The sequence below is a fragment of the Neoarius graeffei genome, chromosome 17 (assembly GCF_027579695.1).
Source record: "Neoarius graeffei isolate fNeoGra1 chromosome 17, fNeoGra1.pri, whole genome shotgun sequence".
Lineage (NCBI taxonomy): Eukaryota > Metazoa > Chordata > Actinopteri > Siluriformes > Ariidae > Neoarius > Neoarius graeffei.
The window spans coordinates 52,940,505-52,962,356 of record NC_083585.1 but is presented as its reverse complement, the minus strand read 5'-3'; the positions used below and the strand labels follow the sequence as shown (position 1 = coordinate 52,962,356).

The 21,852-nt window shown below is 42.3% G+C and overlaps 1 protein-coding gene across 1 annotated transcript in view; it reads left to right on the top strand.

Annotated features, from left to right (window-relative positions):
• nbeab (neurobeachin b) overlaps positions 1-21,852 on the top strand; it is a 793,085-nt gene that overhangs the window by 624,281 nt on the left and 146,952 nt on the right. The window lies entirely within an intron of this gene.

Sequence of the window (21,852 nt, the reverse complement as noted above, 5' to 3'; positions counted from 1 at the left end):
TGTAGGAGCTCGATTCTTGTTGTAACGTTTATTGACTTGAGGTGTACAGCAAAGTTGGATGTGACCGTGCCAAGCTCACCAATCACCACAGGGATCACTTTTGCTTTGATATTCCACAGTCGTGTTACTTCTCTCCGCAAGTCCTGGTATTTCTCGACGTTCTCTTTCTCTTTCTCGGCGATGCCTGCGTCTACTGGGATGGCAATATCGATTATCTTACAGTCTTTGTTCTTTTTGTCAACCAGCACCACATCGGGTCTCCTAGCTTGGATAGGCACAGATGTCTGTATGTTAAAGTCCCAGAGTAATTTTACTTCATCATTCTCCTCTACCCCTCTAGGCTTGTGCTCATACCATTTCTCAAATACCTCAAAGCCATGGGACCGGGCGATATCCCAATGGATGATTCTGGCTATGTTATCATGCCGATGTTTGTATTCGGTCTGAGCCAGCTTACTGCATTCACTGATTAGATGCCCTATCATCTCATCTTTTTCCCCGCACATTCTGCAGAGTGGGGACAGGTTTTGTTTTTCTATCTTTGCTTTTATCGCATTGGTTCTTAATGCTTGATCTTGTGCAGCTGTGATCATCCCCTCAGTCTCCTTCTTGAGGTCTCCTTTCCTAAACCAGGTCCAGGAGGCATCATCCATTATTTCCTCTGTTTGGCGCAGAAACTGTCCATGCAAGGGCTTGCTCTTCCAACTTTTCATTCTTTCTGAGCTTTTGTTCTCTTTTAGTTGTTTCAGAGTCTGAGCCTTCTTTTTGATGGGTAGTCCTTTGTTTACAACTGCAACCAACAGTGGACATCTACTGGATTGAACATAGATTGCGAGACCTGTTTCTTCAAACCGGACATACGGTAGTCCTCAACACTTTTGAGTCTGCGCCCCCCTTTCTCTCTAGGAAGGTACAAGCGATCTACGGTACATCTGCATGAGGATGCAACATCCCATGCATTGTCATCTGCTTTCGAGCCTTCCTATCCATGCTTTCTAGTTCTGCTTTCGTCCAGTTTATAACACCGGCTCCGTATCGCAAAACCGACACAGCCCACATGTTGATTGCCATGATCGCATTCTTCCCATTCAGTTTGGACTTGAGAACTTTCTTTACTCTGTGTCCGTACTCACTTTTCAGCCTGGCTTTCATTTCTGAATGGAGTATCTCACTGTACTCAAGAATTCCCAAGTACTTGTACTGTAGCCATTTTCTTCGACTGTCTTCATTCTACACCCATCCGGTAAGTCAACTCCCTCATATTTCACCACTTTCCCTCTCTTCATGACAATCATGCCGCACTTCTTCAACCCAAACTCCATGCAGATGTCATCGCTGAAAATTCGTACAGTATTTATCAGGGAGTCTATCTCACGTTCGTCCTTTCCATACAATTTCAGGTCGTCCATGTATAGGAGATGGTTTATGGTCTCTCTCTGCTTTACGATTTGATATTTGCCTTTGGCTTCTCGTAGTATTACCGATAGCGGTATGAGGCATATGACAAACAGCAGGGGAGATAGACTGTCACCCTGAAAGATACCCCATTGGATTTTAATATCTCCAAGCCTTTGCCCATTTGACATTAGGGTCGTCTGCCAGTTGGCCATGCTCGTACTGTATGTACTAGTCGCTGAATGTTAGGAGCTACTCCTGTCATCTGCAATGTCTCTCGAATCCACGAATGCGGTACCATGTCGTAGGCTTTCTTATAATCTATCCATGCCATCGCTAGGTTTGTTTTTCTCCTCTTGCAGTTCCGCATTATCATTTTATCTATGAGAAGATGGTCCTTTGTACCTCGTGAGCCCTTACGGCATCCCTTCTATTCTTCAGGGAAGAGATCTTCTGCCTCGAGATGGTCATAGATTTTCTCAGAAAGCATACCACTTAGCAACTTCTACATGAGGGAGACACGTTATTGGTCGATAATTCTCGACGGTGTTACCGAGTAGGGGATCCTTCATGCATAGTATTGTTCTTCCTTTATTCATCCACTGCGGAATCAGGCCCAGCTCTAAGATCTCATTCAGTTGCACACTGTAAAAAAGAATAGTTGAGAATACTTGAAATTTCAAGGCAACAGTCTGCATTAATAATTTTATGTTTTGCCAACGATGTGCCCATCTCATCATCTCTAGCCGCTTTATCCTTCTACAGGGTCGCAGGCAAGCTGGAGCCTATCCCAGCTGACTACGGGCGAAAGGCGGGGTACACCCTGGACAAGTCGCCAGGTCATCACAGGGCTGACACATAGACACAGACAACCATTCACACTCACATTCACACCTACGGTCAATTTAGAGTCACCAGTTAACCTAACCTGCATGTCTTTGGACTGTGGGGGAAACCGGAGCACCCGGAGGAAACCCACGCGGACACGGGGAGAACATGCAAACTCCACACAGAAAGGCCCTCGCCGGCCCTCGAACCCAGGACCTTCTTGCTGTGAGGCGACAGCGCTAACCACTACACCACCGTGCCACGATGTGCCCATGATAATCCAAACTATGATAACACTGTTATCTTTATTAAGAATTCTTAATTAAGTCAATTTTCAATTCCTCATTCTGCCTACATAGATTTCTCTTTTTGCTGAACAGTGGCATTCACAGTAGTACAAAAAGGCAATTGAGGTTATCACAATTTTTTGGGGGGGCTTTTTTCACCTTTATTTGGATAGGACAGTGTAGAGACAGGAAATGACCTCAGGTCGGAATCAAACCCAGGCCCCCCGATTTATGGTATGGCGCCTTATCCACCTGAGCCACGACAACATGAACTGCAACCGGAGAGAGAATCACATTGCCCAGCCCTTGCATTTGGGAGAGGAAACCCGTGTCTTGGTCATTAAGAGCATGCGCTGAATAAACACCTGTGACAATTATGTATTTTCAATTCAGATTATTCACTATGGCGGCACGGTGGTGTAGTGGTTAGCGCTGTCGCCTCACAGCAAGAAGGTCCTGGGTTCGAGCCCCGGGGCCGGCGAGGGCCTTTCTGTGTGGAGTTTGCATGTTCTCCCCGTGTCCGCGTGGGTTTCCTCCGGGTGCTCCGGTTTCCCCCACAGTCCAAAGACATGCAGGTTAGGTTAACTGGTGACTCTAAATTGAGCGTAGGTGTGAATGTGAGTGTGAATGGTTGTCTGTGTCTATGTGTCAGCCCTGTGATGACCTGGCGACTTGTCCAGGGTGTACCCCGCCTTTCGCCCGTAGTCAGCTGGGATAGGCTCCAGCTTGCCTGCGACCCTGTAGAAGGATAAAGCGGCTAGAGATAATGAGATGAGATGAGATTATTCACTATTGTATATTTACACATCATTGAGGTGCACCCTATCAGTTTGATGTGGATTTTTCTTGATGTGGATAATTCTAAAAAAAATAGAATTACGCTTTGTTCAAGTAATTCCATATTCACAATTGAATGGACAAGAAAATATGAATAATTATTAACGAACAGAAAAATCCACATCAAACTGATAGGGTGCACCTCAATGATGTGTAAATATGCAATAGTGAATAATCTGAATTGAAAATACATAATTGCCACAGGTGTTTATTCAGCGCATGCTCTTAATGACCAAGACACAGGGTTTCCTCTCCCAAATGCAAGGGCTGGGCAATGTGATTCTCTCTCCGGTTGAAGATCATGTTGTCGTGGCTCAGGTGGATAAGGCGCCATACCATAAATCCGGAGACCTGGGTTCGATTCCGACCTGAGGTCATTTCCCGATCCCTCCCCATCTCTCTCTCCTGCTCATTTCCTGTCTCTACACTGTCCTATCCAAAAAAAGACCCCCCAAAAATTGTGAGAACCTCAATTGCCTTTTTGTACTACTGTGAATGCCACTGTTCAGCAAAAAGAGAAATTTATGTTGGCAGAATGAGGAATTGAAAATTGACTTAATTAAGAATTCTTAATAAAGATAACAGTGTTATTATAGTTTGGATTATCATGGGCACGTTGTTGGCAAAACATAAAATTCTTAATGCAGACTGTTGCCTTGAAATTTCAAGTATTCTCGACTATTCTTTTTTTACAGTGCACCACAAAGCGGCTGTGAAGTGTAGTGAAATACTTCAGCCAGTAGCCCTGCACACCATCTAATCCAGGCCCTTTCCAGTTTGCCACTTTCTTTAACTGTTTCCGAACATCATCTACAGTTATTTTGACATTCTCCTGGGCTGTACAATGGCTGAGCTTCTCTTTTATGTCTGTCACCCACTCTGCATTCCGATTGTGCTCAGTTGGATTATCCCAGATGTTACCCCAAAAGTTACAACTCTCGCCTGCGTCTGGTGAACAATCACTCCCGGACCCCGCGGTATTTCCATCAAGTTCTTGGTAAAGCTTCTTCTGATCGTATTCAAACATTCGGTTCTGCCTGTACTGCTGTATTCTTTGCTCATATCTCCTTAACTTGGTGGCTGTGGCTGTCACACGTTGCTTCAGTTCTTCGATTACAACGTGCAACCCTTTCCTCCTTACTTCATATTTCCTCTCGATTTGTGTCAATCCCTTAATTTTCCTCGAATGATTGGTCTTACTCCATTCCAGCTTGCTGATCTCTCGCCTCAGCCCTTCGATCTTTCCCATCATTCTTCTCTTCCAAAAAGGCTCCTTCCTGGGTTGGTTAACTTTCTTCTTTAGACCCAATCTTCGACTAACAGTGATGGCTACCGCTCGCACCAGGCGATTTAATTGAGTTATATCATCCATATGGATATGCACAAGTACGCAATTTACATCCTGAGTCACTTCCCGCAGTTTCTTCCTGTCGATGTGTTTCAGGGGTCTAAGCTCCTCTCCTTCACCAGCTTCTACTGCCACCATGATGCCATTGAGGATAAGTTGTTGTTCCTCTAATAGCTTCTCCTTATTTATAATTTGTAATGAGCCCTCGCAGTCATCGCCATCTAGTCCTACTGGGGTACTCTCAGTAGGTACATTCGTCAGTTCATGTTCTGGTTCCCTCTCTGGGGTTTCATCGGCCACAAACCCATCGGTTTGGTTTACACTCCGCTCAGTTTCCTCCAATTCTACAACCGAGAGCCACTGGTTGGTCTTAATTGCTCGCGCTCGGTCAGCTAAGTTTTGTTCAGAAACACTGAACAGACCCCTTTCTTTCCAAGCGTCTAACATTCTCTTCCTGTAACCTCTAACTCCTGGCTTACTCTCAAAGTAGCATTCCATCACAACTCGATTCACTGCATTGGTCCATTTTCTCCGGCCAGTTACTTGATAATGACCGAGTGGTGCCTGGCCTTGCGCACCATCACTGCCGGACGAGAGCCTGTCAATGCCAGTCTCATTCACGTCGTTATCTTCAGTTTCATTACTATTTAACATCATCATAATGTGAGTTTTCCAGCCACGTGCGGGGATTTTTTTTTCGGGGTTTTCTCCCCTAGATCTGCCGTGTTTTGCGTTGTTAACAGGGGCACCTTGGGTAGGATGTGGCACTTCGCCATGCACGGACGGTCTTCGTTAAGGAGAGGCTAGTGGCTGCTTGTATTGACCATAATTGCCCAGACGAGTGTGTCCAGGGTTCGCTTCACTTAACGCTGGATATGGGGAGACCAGTCTAGGATGCCACTAGGGCCACTAGGGCCACTAGGAAAGGTACTACTCCTCCACGGATCCTTGACCCCATATAATAATAATAATAATAATAATAGGGTGGCACGGTGGTGTAGTGGTTAGCGCTGTCGCCTCACAGCAAGAAGGTCCGGGTTCGAGCCCCATGGCCGGCAAGGGCCTTTCTGTGCGGAGTTTGCATGTTCTCCCCGTGTCCGCGTGGGTTTCCTCCGGGTGCTCCGGTTTCCCCCACAGTCCAAAGACATGCAGGTTAGGTTAACTGGTGACTCTAAATTGAGCGTAGGTGTGAATGTGAGTGTGAATGGTTGTCTGTGTCTGTGTGTCAGCCCTGTGATGACCTGGCGACTTGTCCAGGGTGTACCCCGCCTTTCACCCGTAGTCAGCTGGGATAGGCTCCAGCTTGCCTGCGACCCTGTAGAACAGGATAAAGCGGCTACAGATAATGAGATGAGATAATAATAATAATAATAATTATTATTATTATTATAAAGGAAATAATTGATAAACAATAATAATCACTCAAACAAGCAACAAACAACAAAAATGATATTTTTATGAATTTAAAGTCACAATCGAAATAATAATAATAATAATAATAATAATAATAATAATAATAATAATAATAATTTGAACGTATTACACAACATATAGTCTGGAGGAATACATGCACCATTATGTAAAAACAAACAACCAAGTAAACAAGAGCAATAATAATAATAATAATAATAAGCAACTATGTTGTATGAAAATATGCAAATAGAACAACAAATATATATACACTTTAACCTTTTATTAATTATTATTTCTCATCTGAACTACACTCACCGGCCACTTTAATAGGAACTTGTTCTTGAATCTCAGATCCCTGTTCTTGGCTGCAGGAGTGGAACCCAATGTGTTCTTCTGCTGTTGCATGCTGAGATGCTTTTCTGCTCACCACGGTTGTAAAGAGTTGCTATGAGTTGCTATGTCTTTTCTTCCTGGCAGCTTGAACCATCTCATCTCATCTTATCTCATTATCTCTAGCCACTTTATCCTGTTCTACAGGGTCGCAGGCAAGCTGGAGCCTATCCCAGCTGACTACGGGCGAAAGGCGGGGTACACCCTGGACAAGTCGCCAGGTCATCACAGGGCTGACACATAGACACAGACAACCATTCACACTCACATTCACACCTACGCTCAATTTAGAGTCACCAGTTAACCTAACCTGCATGTCTTTGGACTGTGGGGGAAACCGGAGCACCCGGAGGAAACCCACGCGGACACGGAGAGAACATGCAAACTCCACACAGAAAGGCCCTCGCCGGCCCCGGGGCTCGAACCCGGGCCTTCTTGCTGTGAGGCGACAGCGCTAACCACTACACCACCGTGCCGCCCCAGCTTGAACCAATCTGTCAATTTTCCTCTGACCTCTCATATCAACAAGGCATTTGTTTCCAACCACAGAACTGTCACTTCTCACTCGATGTTTTTTGTTTTTCGCACCATTCTGTCTGTGTAAACTCTCGAGACTGCTGTGTGTGAAACCCCAGGAGATCAGCAGTTTCTGAAATTCTCAAATAAACCAGTCCATCTGGCTCAAACCAACACCCATGCCACAGTGAAAGAAAGTCACACTTTGAGATCATAAGTTTTCCCATTCCGATGTTTGAACATTGTGAACATTAACCGAAGCTTTTGATTTGTATCTGCATGATTTGATGCATTGGGCTGCTGTCGAGGGATCGGCTGATTAGAGAACCTGCATAAAACAGCAGGTTTCTAATAAAGTGGCCAGTGAGTGTATACTCGGTACGTACTGTGCTGTAAAATAAAGTGCTGCCCAATTTTCTCTTTCATCTGGGCAGAGTTTTTTTTTTTTTCATGAAGCAGCTGGTGCAGTGTGTTTCCTTTTGATAGCTGAGCAACCAGGCTTCTGGAAAATTCTGCTTTCTTCTTCCAGGTGTGTTCCCCAGAGGATCTCGATCTAAACAATTACATGCACCGAGTCGCTCTGCTGTCTTAGATAAGTGCACTGAGCATGTCATTGTGTTTTGAAAGGAAAGTGATAAAACGTGTTTCTCCAAGAAGCCTCCATACTTCTGCTTGCTGCAGATATTTCTTTATGGGCTGTAGATGAAAACAGAGGCATGTTTTTTTTGTTTTTCTTTTAATATGTATTCATTTGTCTCTGATGGATATCGGTTTTACTGTTTATCGTTTGCACTTGAAACACTGCAGTACATTATTACAGATTCAAAATGTGACTTTTCTGTCTTACTCCAAAGGTGTTTCCAAGATCCGCCAAGATATTTCTGCTGTTTGAAGTTACACGCTTTAGTTTTTTGCTGAAAATCCAATGTTATTTTTGCTGACAAGTAAAGGAAGCTTATCGCTACCATGGATACAACACTGGCTTTGTCTCTCTCTATTTCGGTGTCTCTTTCAGACATTGTACAACACACTACTGTGTATTAAAAAAAAAAGACAAAAGGGCTTCACAGAGCTAAAAACATTATAGCAGCCATTTTAACGCTGAATCTCTTTCTTCCTGAGGGCGTACTTTGGTCCTGAAGTGTGTATCACCCTCAGGTAGGAGGTGTGACGCAGAGTTTGATGTTGTTTGGATCAAATGTAGCTCCGATTTCATTTGCAGATAGCTATGAGTATTTGTTTTAATTGGTCGGGTTGCATAGACGAGTCCACGAATACCGTAAATTCACTAGTCACTGATGTGTAGCGCTGTTGGCTAGTCCGTAAAGGAGGGAAAATAGCGAGGGAGGGAAATGATAAAAAGACAGCGAGTTTGAGAATATTTTAGACGATTGGAAGCCAATTATGTAGTCAACTGGGCAATACGATGCTGGGAATAGTCTGTTTTTAACCCCTTTTGCTTCAATGGGATGTTATCATGTTGATCACTTTGTATAAAGTGTCCAGGTGTGAATGGGACTGTTTTACCACTCGTGAAGACTTTTGACTAATCCCGCCCACTCTTATTCCACTTATTTTTGTTGTCCTTTAAACCTGAATTTGATGCTTATCAGCACTATCTGCACAAAAAATAAAATAAAATAAAAAATAAATACTACTACTACGACTAATAATAATACATGACTAGTGAACTATTTCTTTGAACTACTGGTTAACTTGTAAAAGTGAATCATGTTTAATCACGTATTACAACCCCGATTCCAAAAAAGTTGGGACAAAGTACAAATTGTAAATAAAAATGGAATACAATAATTTACAAATCTCAAAAACTGATATTGTATTCACAATAGAACACAGACAACATATCAAATGTCGAAAGTGAGACATTTTGAAATTTCATGCCAAATATTGGCTCATTTGAAATTTCATGACAGCAACACATCTCAAAAAAGTTGGGACGGGGGCAATAAGAGGCTGGAAAAGTTAAAGGTACAAAAAAGGAACAGCTGGAGGACCAAATTGCAACTCATTAGGTCAATTGGCAATAGGTCATTAACATGACTGGGTATAAAAAGAGCATCTTGGAGTGGCAGCGGCTCTCAGAAGTAAAGATGGGAAGAGGATCACCAATCCCCCTAATTCTGCGCCGACAAATAGTGGAGCAATATCAGAAAGGAGTTCAACAGTGTAAAATTGCAAAGAGTTTGAATATATCATCATCTACAGTGCATAATATCATCAAAAGATTCAGAGAATCTGGAAGAATCTCTGTGCATAAGGGTCAAGGCCGGAAAACCATACTGGGTGCCCGTGATCTTCGGGCCCTTAGACGGCACTGCATCACATACAGGCATGCTTCTGTATTGGAAATCACAAAATGGGCTCAGGAATATTTCCAGAGAACATTATCTGTGAACACAATTCACCGTGCCATCCGCCGTTGCCAGCTAAAACTCTATAGTTCAAAGAAGAAGCCGTATCTAAACATGATCCAGAAGCGCAGACGTCTTCTCTGCGCCAAGTCTCATTTAAAATGGACTGTGGCAAAGTGGAAAACTGCTCTGTGGTCAGACGAATCAAAATTTGAAGTTCTTTATGGAAATCAGGGACGCCGTGTCATTCGGACTAAAGAGGAGAAGGATGACCCAAGTTGTTATCAGCGCTCAGTTCAGAAGCCTGCATCTCTGATGGTATGGGGTTGCATTAGTGCGTGTGGCATGGGCAGCTTACACATCTGGAAAGACACCATCAATGCTGAAAGGTATATCCAGGTTCTAGAGCAACATATGCTCCCATCCAGACGACGTCTCTTTCAGGGAAGACCTTGCATTTTCCAACATGACAATGCCAAACCACATACTGCATCAATTACAGCATCATGGCTGCGTAGAAGAAGGGTCCGGGTACTGAACTGGCCAGCCTGCAGTCCAGATCTTTCACCCATGGAAAGCATTTGGCGCATCATAAAACGGAAGATACGACAAAAAAAACCTAAGACAGTTGAGCAACTAGAATCCTACATTAGACAAGAATAGGTTAACATTCCTATCCCTAAACTTGAGCAACTTGTCTCCTCAGTCCCCAGACGTTTACAGACTGTTGTAAAGAGAAAAGGGGATGTCTCACAATGGTAAACATAGCCTTGTCCCAACTTTTTTGAGATGTGGTGTTGTCATGAAATTTAAAATCACCTAATTTTTCTTTTTAAATGATACATTTTCTCAGTTCAAACATTTGATATGTCATCTATGTTCTATTCTGAATAAAATATGGAATTCTGAAACTTCCACTTCATTGCATTCCGTTTTTATTTACAATTTGTACTTTGTCCCAACTTTTTTGGAATCGGGGTTGTATGTATAGTATTTGCTCTAGTGCAAATCTAAGAGTTTAGTCATCAAGCATATCTTGGCCGACCCACAATATTTCCGATAAGTGGAAAATTGTGCAAAATTTTTGGCCAAACTATTCCTTCAAAGACATCGCTTCAATGTACACCCACTTCACTTCCACTGGAAAACATGTTTAACCTCTTTGCTCCACATGGTCTTAACTTCTCCAACAGCTTAGCTGAACTTGGCATGCACTCTCTTTCATGCCAAACAATATTTTCTCAGTTAAGCGGATCTTACATTTCCAATGATCTGGACTCATCTTGCGCTTTTGACTGGTTCCACAATGCAACTTTTTTTACAGAGTGCGAGACTTCCTGTGGCTGCCTGCCCTATCAGGCTCAGTTCTGGCCATCACATGGCAGCTCATTATCAGCCCATTAATCTGAGCAGATCTCCATAAACTCCTCTATCGTCCAGGCCATTTGTGCTAACTCTGGTGAGGATGGTCATTAAAAAGGGAGGAAAAGAGTGGGAGAGAGGACATAAAGAGTGGGATGTGAAGGTGGGAGGAACAGAAACATGTGGAAACTCGGTCCATATTATTAAAATCATTTCATGGTGGTTTAATTTTTTTTGGTTTGTTTTCTCCATTTTGGTGTCTCCAGATTTCTTCCATCTCGCATTCACATCTTTTTTTTTTATTTAATCATTCCTCTGGTGATCCCAGTCACTCCATGTTTTCTTACAGCTTTCATTAGGTTTCTGGTCACTTATTTTCTTGCAGTGGCTAATGCTCCATGGTAATCCATGACCATAGCGGCTACACACCGTTACTCCTGAGAGCCAGAGCCAGAGCTATCGATCGTCCCTCAGGACTTGCTTCCTCACACTCCCTGACACTGAGTATATTAATATTGACTGCGCAAGTTCCAGATGGTGCTAGTATAGGTGACTGAAAAGCCTTGGGAACCAATTTGTCATGCTCTAAAGGATTTTTAATGGAGTATTCACAAGGGCTATACTGTATAACACTGGAGAAAGTAAATTGAATAGCTGCGTCGTGGCAGCTCCTGATTAGACATTGTTCCTAAACGATTCCTTACTTCACTTTTGCAGTGGAGACGCTTCAGGCAAAAAGTAAAGTCTAAAACTCTCAAACTCTTCTGAGACATTCAGTTTGTCAATATTCCAAGTTCTGTGTAAAACCCTGAACAGGGAATTTCCTTATCAGATAATATTCCTAAACGAATCCCTTTAGGAATTTTTAATTAGATTTCCCTATATTAGAGCACGTTCCTAGAGGAACTACTTGAGGAACTCTTAATTATCCAACAAGCCCTTGAGGAACGTTTCTTTCCTAATAATGCACAGTAATAATAATAAACTGTCCAGAGAGTTACTTCTTGGCACAAACTGGAACACCCCACATTAAAAGTGCAAAGATTTTGCATGCTAAAATGAGCTTGACGATGTACAGGACTGTGCAAGTCTTAGGCACTTTTTTTTTTTCTGTACAAACTTTGTTATAGATTTCTGTTTCATGACTTCTGCATTATCAAGTCAGTACAAAAACATTTTAGAGTTGCAAACATTCATTTTCCAGCACAAAATTAAATGTTACAGAAAAAAAAAAATGTTTGTATTTGAGCGTCATATTCCATAAGAGAGCACTTTTCAGATGAAAAAAAAGAAAACATAATGAAGGCTGCTGGGTTTTGGTGCAAAATGAAGCCGCGAGTGTGACAGTCAAAGTGTCCAGAAGAACTGTGGCTGGTTCTGGAAGATGCTCAGTAAAACCTACAGCTCATTTCCGCATAAAACTGCACTCATTGGACCTGAGAACAGTGCTGTAGTCGAGTCACTAAACCTCGAGTCCGAGTCCAGTCACGAGTCCCCAGTGTTCAAGCCCGAGTCAAGTCCAAGTCATTAAAGAATATTTCGAGTTGAGTCCGAGAACAGGGTGGCACGGTGGTGTAGTGGTTAGCGCTGTCACCTCACAGCAAGAAGGTCCGGGTTCGAGCTCCGTGGCCGGCGAGGGCCTTTCTGTGCGGAGTTTGCATGTTCTCCCCGTGTCCGCGTGGGTTTCCTCCGGGTGCTCCGGTTTCCCCCACAGTCCAAAGACATGCAGGTTAGGTTAACTGGTGACTCTAAATTGACCGTAGGTGTGAATGTGAGTGTGAATGGTTGTCTGTGTCTATGTGTCAGCCCTGTGATGACCTCGCGACTTGTCCAGGGTGTACCCCGCTTTTCGCCCGTAGTCAGCTGGGATAGGCTCCAGCTTGCCTGCGACCCTGTAGAAGGATAAAGCGGCTACAGATAATGAGATGAGATGAGTCTGAGAACAAGACTCCACCCGCGCCATTTGACGGTGGCTGTTGCTGCCTTTATATGAAAGCGTCTCTGCTACTGTGTTGGACTAACGTTACTGCTCGACTGCCCCATTTTAGTTAACAGGCTACAGATAAAAAGCTTGTTCATTGCTCAGCAAGCCCCGCCCACTATCAACAGGGCAAATAACATGAGAGAAGGTTAACACTAGCTAGTTCATCACTCAGCAAGCCCCGCCCACTATCAACAGAGCAATGAACATAGCGTGTCACTTCCTTCTCTGGGTGGAGTCTTGCCAAATGACGATTGAAATTCGAGGTTGTCCCCGTCGTCTCCTCGATAGTTCTTCTGCATATGGAACACACAGCAGTGCAGTTTTTCCCACTGCACGAGAGGTCTGTATAAGCAAAGCGGACAATCCTAGGGACGTTCTCTCCAGGCATTTTAGTGACATTAACGTTAGTTTGTTCCTGAACATGACGTATGAACAGGTGAATGTGCATTCTCTTGCACAAAATTAATGTAGATATAAATATCTTATGCCAAATTATTATGGCATGTTACAAAAAATAAAGAAAAAATCAGAGTCGTCATCTCCGAATGCAGTTAATGCACGAGTCCGAGTCTGAGTCGTCAGTGCTCAAGGCCAAGTCAAGTCACGAGATCTTAAAATTAGGGCACAAGTCAGACTCAAGTCTGAGTCCTGGACTCGAGTACTCCAATCCTGCCTGAGACTACTATTTATTATTTATTTTTTTTTAAGCAAAGGGTCGTCTCATACCAAATATTGACTTTGTTTCATTTATTATGGCTTTCTGCTATTTATAGTATTTTTTTAATGTTGAAACATTTCATTTAATTATTTTAAGCCATTTTGGTCGACAGCATTTCTTTACATGTGCTTAAGACTTTTGCACAGTACTGTACATCTTTAAAGGAATATTATACAGTGGTGCTTGAAAGTTTGTGAACCCTTTAGAATTTTCTATATTTCTGCATAAATATGACCGAAAACAACATCAGATTTTCACACAAGTCCTGAAAGTAGATAAAGAGAACCCAGTTAAACAAATGAGACAAAAATATTATACTTGGTCATTTATTTATTGAGGAAAATGAGCCAAGATTACATATCTGTGAGTGGCAAAAGTATGTGAACCTTTGCTTTCAGTATCTGGTGTGACCCCCTTGTGCAGCAATAACTGCAACTAAACGTTTCCGGTAACTGTTGATCAGTCCTGCACACCGGCTTGGAGGAATTTTAGCCCATTCCTCCGTACAGAACAGCTTCAACTCTGGGATGTTGGTGAGTTTCTTCACATGAACTGCTCACTTCAGGTCCTTCCACAACATTTTGATTGGATTAAGGTCAGGACTTTGACTTGGCCATTCCAAAACATTAACTTTATTCTTCTTTAACCATTCTTTGGTAGAACGACTTGTGTGCTTAGGGTCGTTGTCTTGCTGCATGACCCACCTTCTCTTGAGATTCAGTTCATGGACAGATGTCCTGACATTTTCCTTTAGAATTCGCTGGTATAATTCAGAATTCATTGTTCCATCAATGATGGCAAGCCATCCTGGCCCAGATGCAGAAAAACAGGCCCAAACCATGATACTACCACCACCATGTTTCACAGATGGGATAAGGTTCTTATGCTGGAACGTAGTGTTTTCCTTTCTCCAAACATAACACTTCTCATTTAAACCAAAAAGTTCCATTTTGGTCTCATCCATCCACAAAACTTTTTTTCCAATAGCCTTCTGGCTCGTCCACATGAGCTTTAGCAAACTGAAGACGAGCAGCAATATTCTTTTTGGAGAGCAGTGGCTTTCTCCTTGCAACCCTGCCATGCACACCATTGTTGTTCAGTGTTCTCCTGATGGTGGACTCATGAACATTAACATTAGCCAATGTGAGAGAGGCCTTCAGTTGCTTAGAAGTTACCCTGGGGTCCTTTGTGACCTCGCCGACTATTACACGCCTTGCTCTTGGAGTAATCTTTGGTGGTCGACCACTCCTGGGGAGGGTAACAATGGTCTTGAATTTCCTCCATTTGTACACAATCTGTCTGACTGTGGATTGGTGGAGTCCAAACTCTTTAGAGATGGTTTTGTAACCTTTTCCAGCCTGATGAGCATCAACAACGCTTTTTCTGAGGTCCTCAGAAATCTCCTTTGTTCTTGCCATGATACACTTCCACAAACATGTGTTGTGAAGATCAGACTTTGATAGATCCCTGTTCTTTAAATAAAACAGGGTGCCCACTCACATCTGATCGTCATCCCATTGATTGAAAACACCTGGCTTTAATTTCACCTTCAAATCAACTGTTAATCCTAGAGGTTCACATACTTTTGCCACTCACAGATGTGCAATATTGGATCATTTTCCTCAAAAATTAATGACTAAGTATAATATTTTTGTCTCATTTGTTTAACTGGGTTCTCTTTATCTACTTTTAGGACTTGTGTGAAAATCTAATGATGTTTTCGGTCATATTTATGCAGAAATATAGAAAATTCTCAAGGGTTCACAAACTTTCAAGCACCACTGTAGATGTACATTCATCTAAAAGTCATCGTTTATCAGCTTCGGTCCTCCTGTCAGCCATGATGTAGTCTCAAGGGGTCCATAAAATCACCTGGACTGTAAGGTTAATTTATGGACCCCAAACACTAAGTTATCATGCTTTCTTTATTCAAACTTGGTAATCCAAAGTGATGAAAGAAGACAGAAGGATAAAGTTGAGCAGTTGAGTATTAAGCGTCTTGTTCATGGGGTCAGTAACAGCGTTTTTGGAAGTGCTCAGATCTTTCCTGGGAGTAACACAGATCCATTAAGCTCTTTGGATTGTTTGGCTTGTCAAGAGTTTGAACTGTTTGCCCCTCAACAGCTAAACTGCTTCTGTTTTAAGGTTCTACAGAGAACATTTCAGAGCATTTACTTCCTACAGAGAAGGTTTTATGGGAAGAGTTAACTATAAAATGCTAAAGAAACCCTTAACAGAGTACTTGCATAGCAGAGGATGTTCCTAGAGGATTTCCTTTAGGAACTCTTAGACTACGTTCAGACTGCACCCTGAAACGACTCATATCCGATTTTTTTGCCCATATGCGACCTGTATCCGATTTGTTATTGACAATCTGAACGACACAGATCTGATTTTTTTCACATGCGACCCAGGCCGCTTGGATATGTGGTCCTAATTCCGATGCATATCCGTTATTTTCACATGCGACTGCAGTCTGACCAGACAGGTCGCATTCATGCGACCTACACGTCATCAACAAGAGACAAACGTCACTATTCTGCATTGGCTAATCCCGCCTCTTTGGTGGAAAACAACAACATTTGTACAGTTTTCAGAATTTAAATAGACTTTTATAGAATTGATCAAGCTAATGGTGGATTTGGTAGGGACCTGGATGTTGATCTGTTAGCCTGATTAAATAAAACAGTTTCTATAACTGATTTATAACTTAAACCATCCTGTATTACAAGATTATAAGATTGTTCTGGAAATTTCCAGTAATTTGACACCTTCGGTCTCATTAGTCTGCTGCCCACATTAATCAGATTATTGTGTGAGTTCCGCCGCCGCCACAAAAACCACATCGCCAGGTCTCGCCTCATCTCCATGCTTTACTTGCAAACTTGAAGAGTGCGCTTTTTTTTGTTTACGTATTACGTAGATGTGCTTATTACGTGTCAATTTGCGCATGCGGGACACTTTTGGGTCGTTTTCCGTTCATATTGGAGATCGCATACAAGTCTCATATAATTGGTAATGTGAACGGCCTAACAAAAAAATCGGATTTCACAACAAATCGGATATGGGTCGTTTCAGGTTGCAGTCTGAACATAGTGTTAATTATCCAAGAAATCCTTCAGAAACATTTGTACAGTCAGTATGAACAATACTCTTTCTTTCCATGGAGTATAGTACTGCTATGTTGAAGATTACAAAGAGAACCGGAAAATAATCTGGTTGACATTCTATACAGTAAATCAGCTTTTTTTATGTGATTTTTTTTTTTTTTTTTTATTATTGTGTGAACTCACAGATAAAGTTTACAGGAAATTTCACATTGTTATGAACTGATCTATGTACAATTTAGCCATGCAAAAAACAGAAACAAACCAACAACAACAACAAAAAAAACACAAACCTTGGAAATGTCAATGTCACTTAAAAAGGTGGTGCTTATGATTACAACTTCGTTAAAGAAAAACAACAACAACAACAACAACAACATGATTTACCACTAATTGGCCATTTCTACTAGTCAAGAAAATAACTTTGTTTGCAAACAAACAAACAAATTCATCTTATCTGCAATGCTGGTTGAAGTTCCCCACACAATCTGGCAGGTTCCATACATACATACATACAGTACCAGTGAAAAGTTTGGACACCTTCTAATTTAATTTTTTTTTTCTTTATTTTTATTAATTAAAAGTCACTTCTTCATGCATTAAAGTAACGATGGATGTCACAACTCTTTACTTAGTTGTTTGGTTCTTGACACCCACTACCGTTCAAAAGTTTGGGGTCCCTTTGAAATGTCCTTATTTTTGAAAGAAAAGCACTGTTCTTTTCAATGAAGATCACTTTAAACTAATCAGAAATCCACTCTATACATTGCTAATGTGGTAAATGACTATTCTAGCTGCAAATGTCTGGTTTTTGGTGCAATATCTCCATAGGTGTATAGAGGCCCATTTCCAGCAACTCTCACTCCAGTGTTCTAATGGTACAATGTGTTTGCTCATTGCCTCAGAAGGCTAATGGATGATTAGAAAACCCTTGTACAATCATGTTAGCACAGCTGAAAACAGTTGAGCTCTTTAGAGAAGCTATAAAACTGACCTTCCTTTGAGCAGATTGAGTTTCTGGAGCATCATATTTGTGGGGTCGATTAAATGCTCAAAATGGCCAGAAAAATGTCTTGACTATATTTTCTATTCATTTTACAACTTATGGTGGTAAATAAAAGTGTGACTTTTCATGGAAAACACAAAATTGTCTGGGTGACCCCAAACTTTTGAACGGTAGTGCAATATGGATTACTACAGTTGCAGTGTTGAATAGGGCTGTTTACTTATAGTATTTGTATTATTTACTGTTCACCGTTTGATCTCAAATACATTAAGAAGGCGAGAAACTCGTCCACTAATTAACTTTTGACGAGGCACAGCTGTTAATTGAAAAGCGTTCCAGGTGACAACCTCATGAAGCTGGTTACGAAAATGCCAAAAGTGTGCAAAGCTTCATCAAGGTAAATGCTGAATTTTGTTTTTAACACTTTTTTTTTTTTTTTAAATTTGCTATACAATTCCAGATATGTTCCAGATGTAGCCCTGTGATGACCTGGCGACTTGTCCAGGGTGTACCCCGCCTTTCGCCCGTAGTCAGCTGGGATAGGCTCCAGCTTGCCTGCGACCCTGTAGAACAGGATAAAGCAGCTAGAGATAATGAGATGAGATGAGATGAGATGTTCCAGATGTCATTTTGTAGTTTTGATGTCTTCAGTATTGTTCTACAATGTAGAAAATCATCCAAATACAGAAAAACCTATGAATGAGTAGAGTAGGGGTGTACAAACTTTTGACTGGGTCTGTATATATCACTGATGGTTCTCTGTGACACCCCAGTATCTGACCAATTTGGATAAAGAAGCATCTCTTCCTTCTGTTAATTCAGAAAGCTCCACCTTTTGTAGTGCACTGTTTTGCTTCAACTTTAAGCTTCAGAATGCCTTTTTTTCAGCAAACGTCCATCATAATCCCTGACTATACCATATACCCAATACCTATTCTCATGTTATAATGCAGTTTAGTATAAATATACAGGTGATTATAGAAAATCGCGTGCTCTGATTATCGGCTAGTGGTAGCGTGTCTGCCTTTCGATCGTGAGATTGTGAGTTCTACTCAGGGTTGGGTCATAACAAAGACCAGGGTGCGATTTGTCAAAAAAACAGAAGGGGGGATGTTTTTTTTTTTTAATCATGAAACGTCACAAAATTAAGGTAACAATAGGCTAACAGCTCAATAACATCCGATGATATCAAATGAATAACACTAAATGAAAACGAACACTAAACCAGAGATAGTAAATTCATCTTCCTATCTCTCTGACTAAATACACGAACACTAACGCAACAAAGTTCGCATTGCTTGTCGCGTTGCTGTGATGTTTCTCTCCCTCCGGATTAAATGGACAGTGACTCGAAAATCACTAAAATACATGAATACTAAATGAACAGTTTGCTCTGATGGCGCAGTTCACATTGTGCGCAGCTTTCCGATTTAAACTGTTTTTTTTCTCATCCTTATACTTCCTGTTTCATGGACTGTAACGGATTTGCTTATTTAGTAATTTTAATACAGAATTTACTTTGAAACTATAATCAGACACTCCAACACCCCCCCTAAAAAAAAAAATCGGCCGTGAAAAAGGCGGCATCCGCCAAAAGGCGTGCTGTTTCCATCCCTGCAGATACATTGATACATTGTAGATAATAACAATATCTTTGCATTCTATGAGAACGCAAAGATATTGTTATTATCTATGTATGTGTTGCAGTAGTGCTGAGCGTAGCTGTCAGTCAAACACAAGTTAGCCAATGGGAATGCATTCCTGGACAGCCCGCCCACACATGAAGTTTGTGCCAAAACTGCAAGCAAAATGTCAGGGAGCGCAAACGAGAAAGCTGGAATCGCAACCAAAATAAATTACGTCAAGCAAAATTGAGAAAGACGCGGAACAAAAATAAAAGGTTTCTGAAGAGTAATAGACTGATATTTTGCACGATTACACGAATAATTTGTTTGCCAGTCTAAAAAAATTGACTTTTTTTTTTGTATTTTGATTTGTTGTTTTTGTTTGATATCTCATCTCATCTCATTATCTGTAGCCGCTTTATCCTGTTCTACAGGGTCGCAGGCAAGCTGGAGCCTATCCCAGCTGACTACGGGCGAAAGGCGGGGTACACCCTGGACAAGTCGCCAGGTCATCACAGGGCTGACACATAGACACAGACAACCATTCACACTCACATTCACACCTACGGTCAATTTAGAGTCACCAGTTAACCTAACCTGCATGTCTTTGGACTGTGGGGGAAACCGGAGCACCCGGAGGAAACCCACGCGGACACGGGGAGAACATGCAAACTCCACACAGAAAGGCCCTCGCCGGCCACGGGGCTCAAACCCGGACCTTCTTGCTGTGAGGCGACAGCGCTAACCACTACACCACCGTGCCGTCCTTTGTTTGATATTTCAAAAGTATTGTATGAACATTCTGGCACAAAATTGATTCCATAGAATGGAATATATCTGATATACCACTCAGCACCAGCCAATATTATTTAAATAATTGTTAAATAATGCTGGTCATGTCCTCCTTGTAAACTCCTTAACTGGCTTTATTGGTTTCATATCCGAGCAGTGCTTTAAGAGGAAAAAAAAAACAAGTGGTGCTACGCTGTATATTCACCCGTTGGCATACGAATCAGGCGGCGACAAATCTTACACCCAAACTTTTTGTCTTTACAAATAACCCAGTCGTTCTGTGAGCAAAAATACTGCACTCGATCCTCTGGCCATTTATGTTGAAGGAGGTTATTGTTAACATCGCAGTTGGCTGGAGTATCAGTAGCACCAGGCGTTGCTCTAGCAACAGGCTCTTCGCTGTTAGCGTATGCGGTAGTGTTAGCTTGCCGCTCCCCGCCTGCATTTTCTGCTGCGGTAGAATTTGACTGTTGAAGAGCCGCATCATCATCCGACTCTGTTTCGACTCTTTGTGCCCTTTCGTAGCCATGCCAACATTACTGTCCTGTTTTCGTTTCTTTGTTTTTCCCATTTGTTGTTTCCGACTTCTCCGTGAACACGAGTGAGCGTCGAGAAAGGCGAGCGTCACGTAGTGCACCCTGGGTAATGTAGTTTAAATGTCATAATGAATCACCAAGAGACACTCTGATATAGTCTGGATAACGCGACTTCAAAGCTCTGCGAGCATTGGTCTGGAAAATATATTAAGCCCAACCGTTTCCCAAAGTGCGTGGTTGACCCGCCTCCCTGAAATGCCTCAGTTTGCTACTGGTCGAAGCCAGAAAAGGCTGTGACGAAGCTTAAACCAATCACATCACTCTTTCCTCTGACGTATGTGATGCGACGGGGCTAACTGGTAGATTAAACTCTTACCGAAGCCGGTCGGGAGCAAGGCGAAAACGTCCTTCCTTTCAATAAATACCTCCAGGGCTGCTCTTTGCTCCGTTTTCAATGAGAACTTGCTCCATGTTCGTAATGTTTCTAGTGAATGAAGCGCTTCCGGCATAGATTCTGTAAACAATCTATGGCTTCCGGTCGCAGTTCTACTACGTCACTGCCTTGAACACGCCTCTACCCAGGGCCGTTGGAGATGCTCAAAGTTGATTGGCTCCCGATTTTTCGGGAGCTTGGAAGAGCTGTAGATAGCTTGCCTGGCCAGACTAAGCTCACAACAGGCCCCCGTGTTGCGTCACGCTTAGGATGGGCGGGCCCAGGCTAGCTCTGATATGGAAAGGACAGGAAAGGGTATTGTGAGCTTGTGAGAAGTCCCGGTATGCCGTAAAATGTCCAGGTACGCCAGGGGTTAAAATCTAGAAGTGGTGGTACCGCGTACCGGCCCACTTAAAGCACTGCATCTGAGTATTTTATTTCTGAGTATCTGAATCGCAGCAGTGATCCAAATAAACATGGCTGTTGCAATATGAGAAATGTTGGACGTCGTTTGCAGATCCAAAATCAGGCGAACTGATGTATGGACCTGAACTGTGGAAGCTAGATGAAGGAGAAACCACCTCACGACATTTAAAGCTATTGGCTTTTCCTGCCCCGCTGCCAGTTGAGTGAATATCAGGCTGAAGGTTAAGAGCCCGCGGGTCATTATGTTGATAATCAAAACCATTTCACTTCCAAGAAACACACATCACTATGCATTTTAATGCTGAAATACAGAGCTGGATTATATTCACTGGTTGCATTTGTTACTGCAAACTGTTTACGTTGTATGCAGACAGGTTTATCACCATCTGCGTCCGTCTGTACCCAGCTCAGCTGAATAAATGCCGGTGTGGATGTTTACTCTGGACATTGTACAGGAGTGTGTGAAGGGGCTTAACT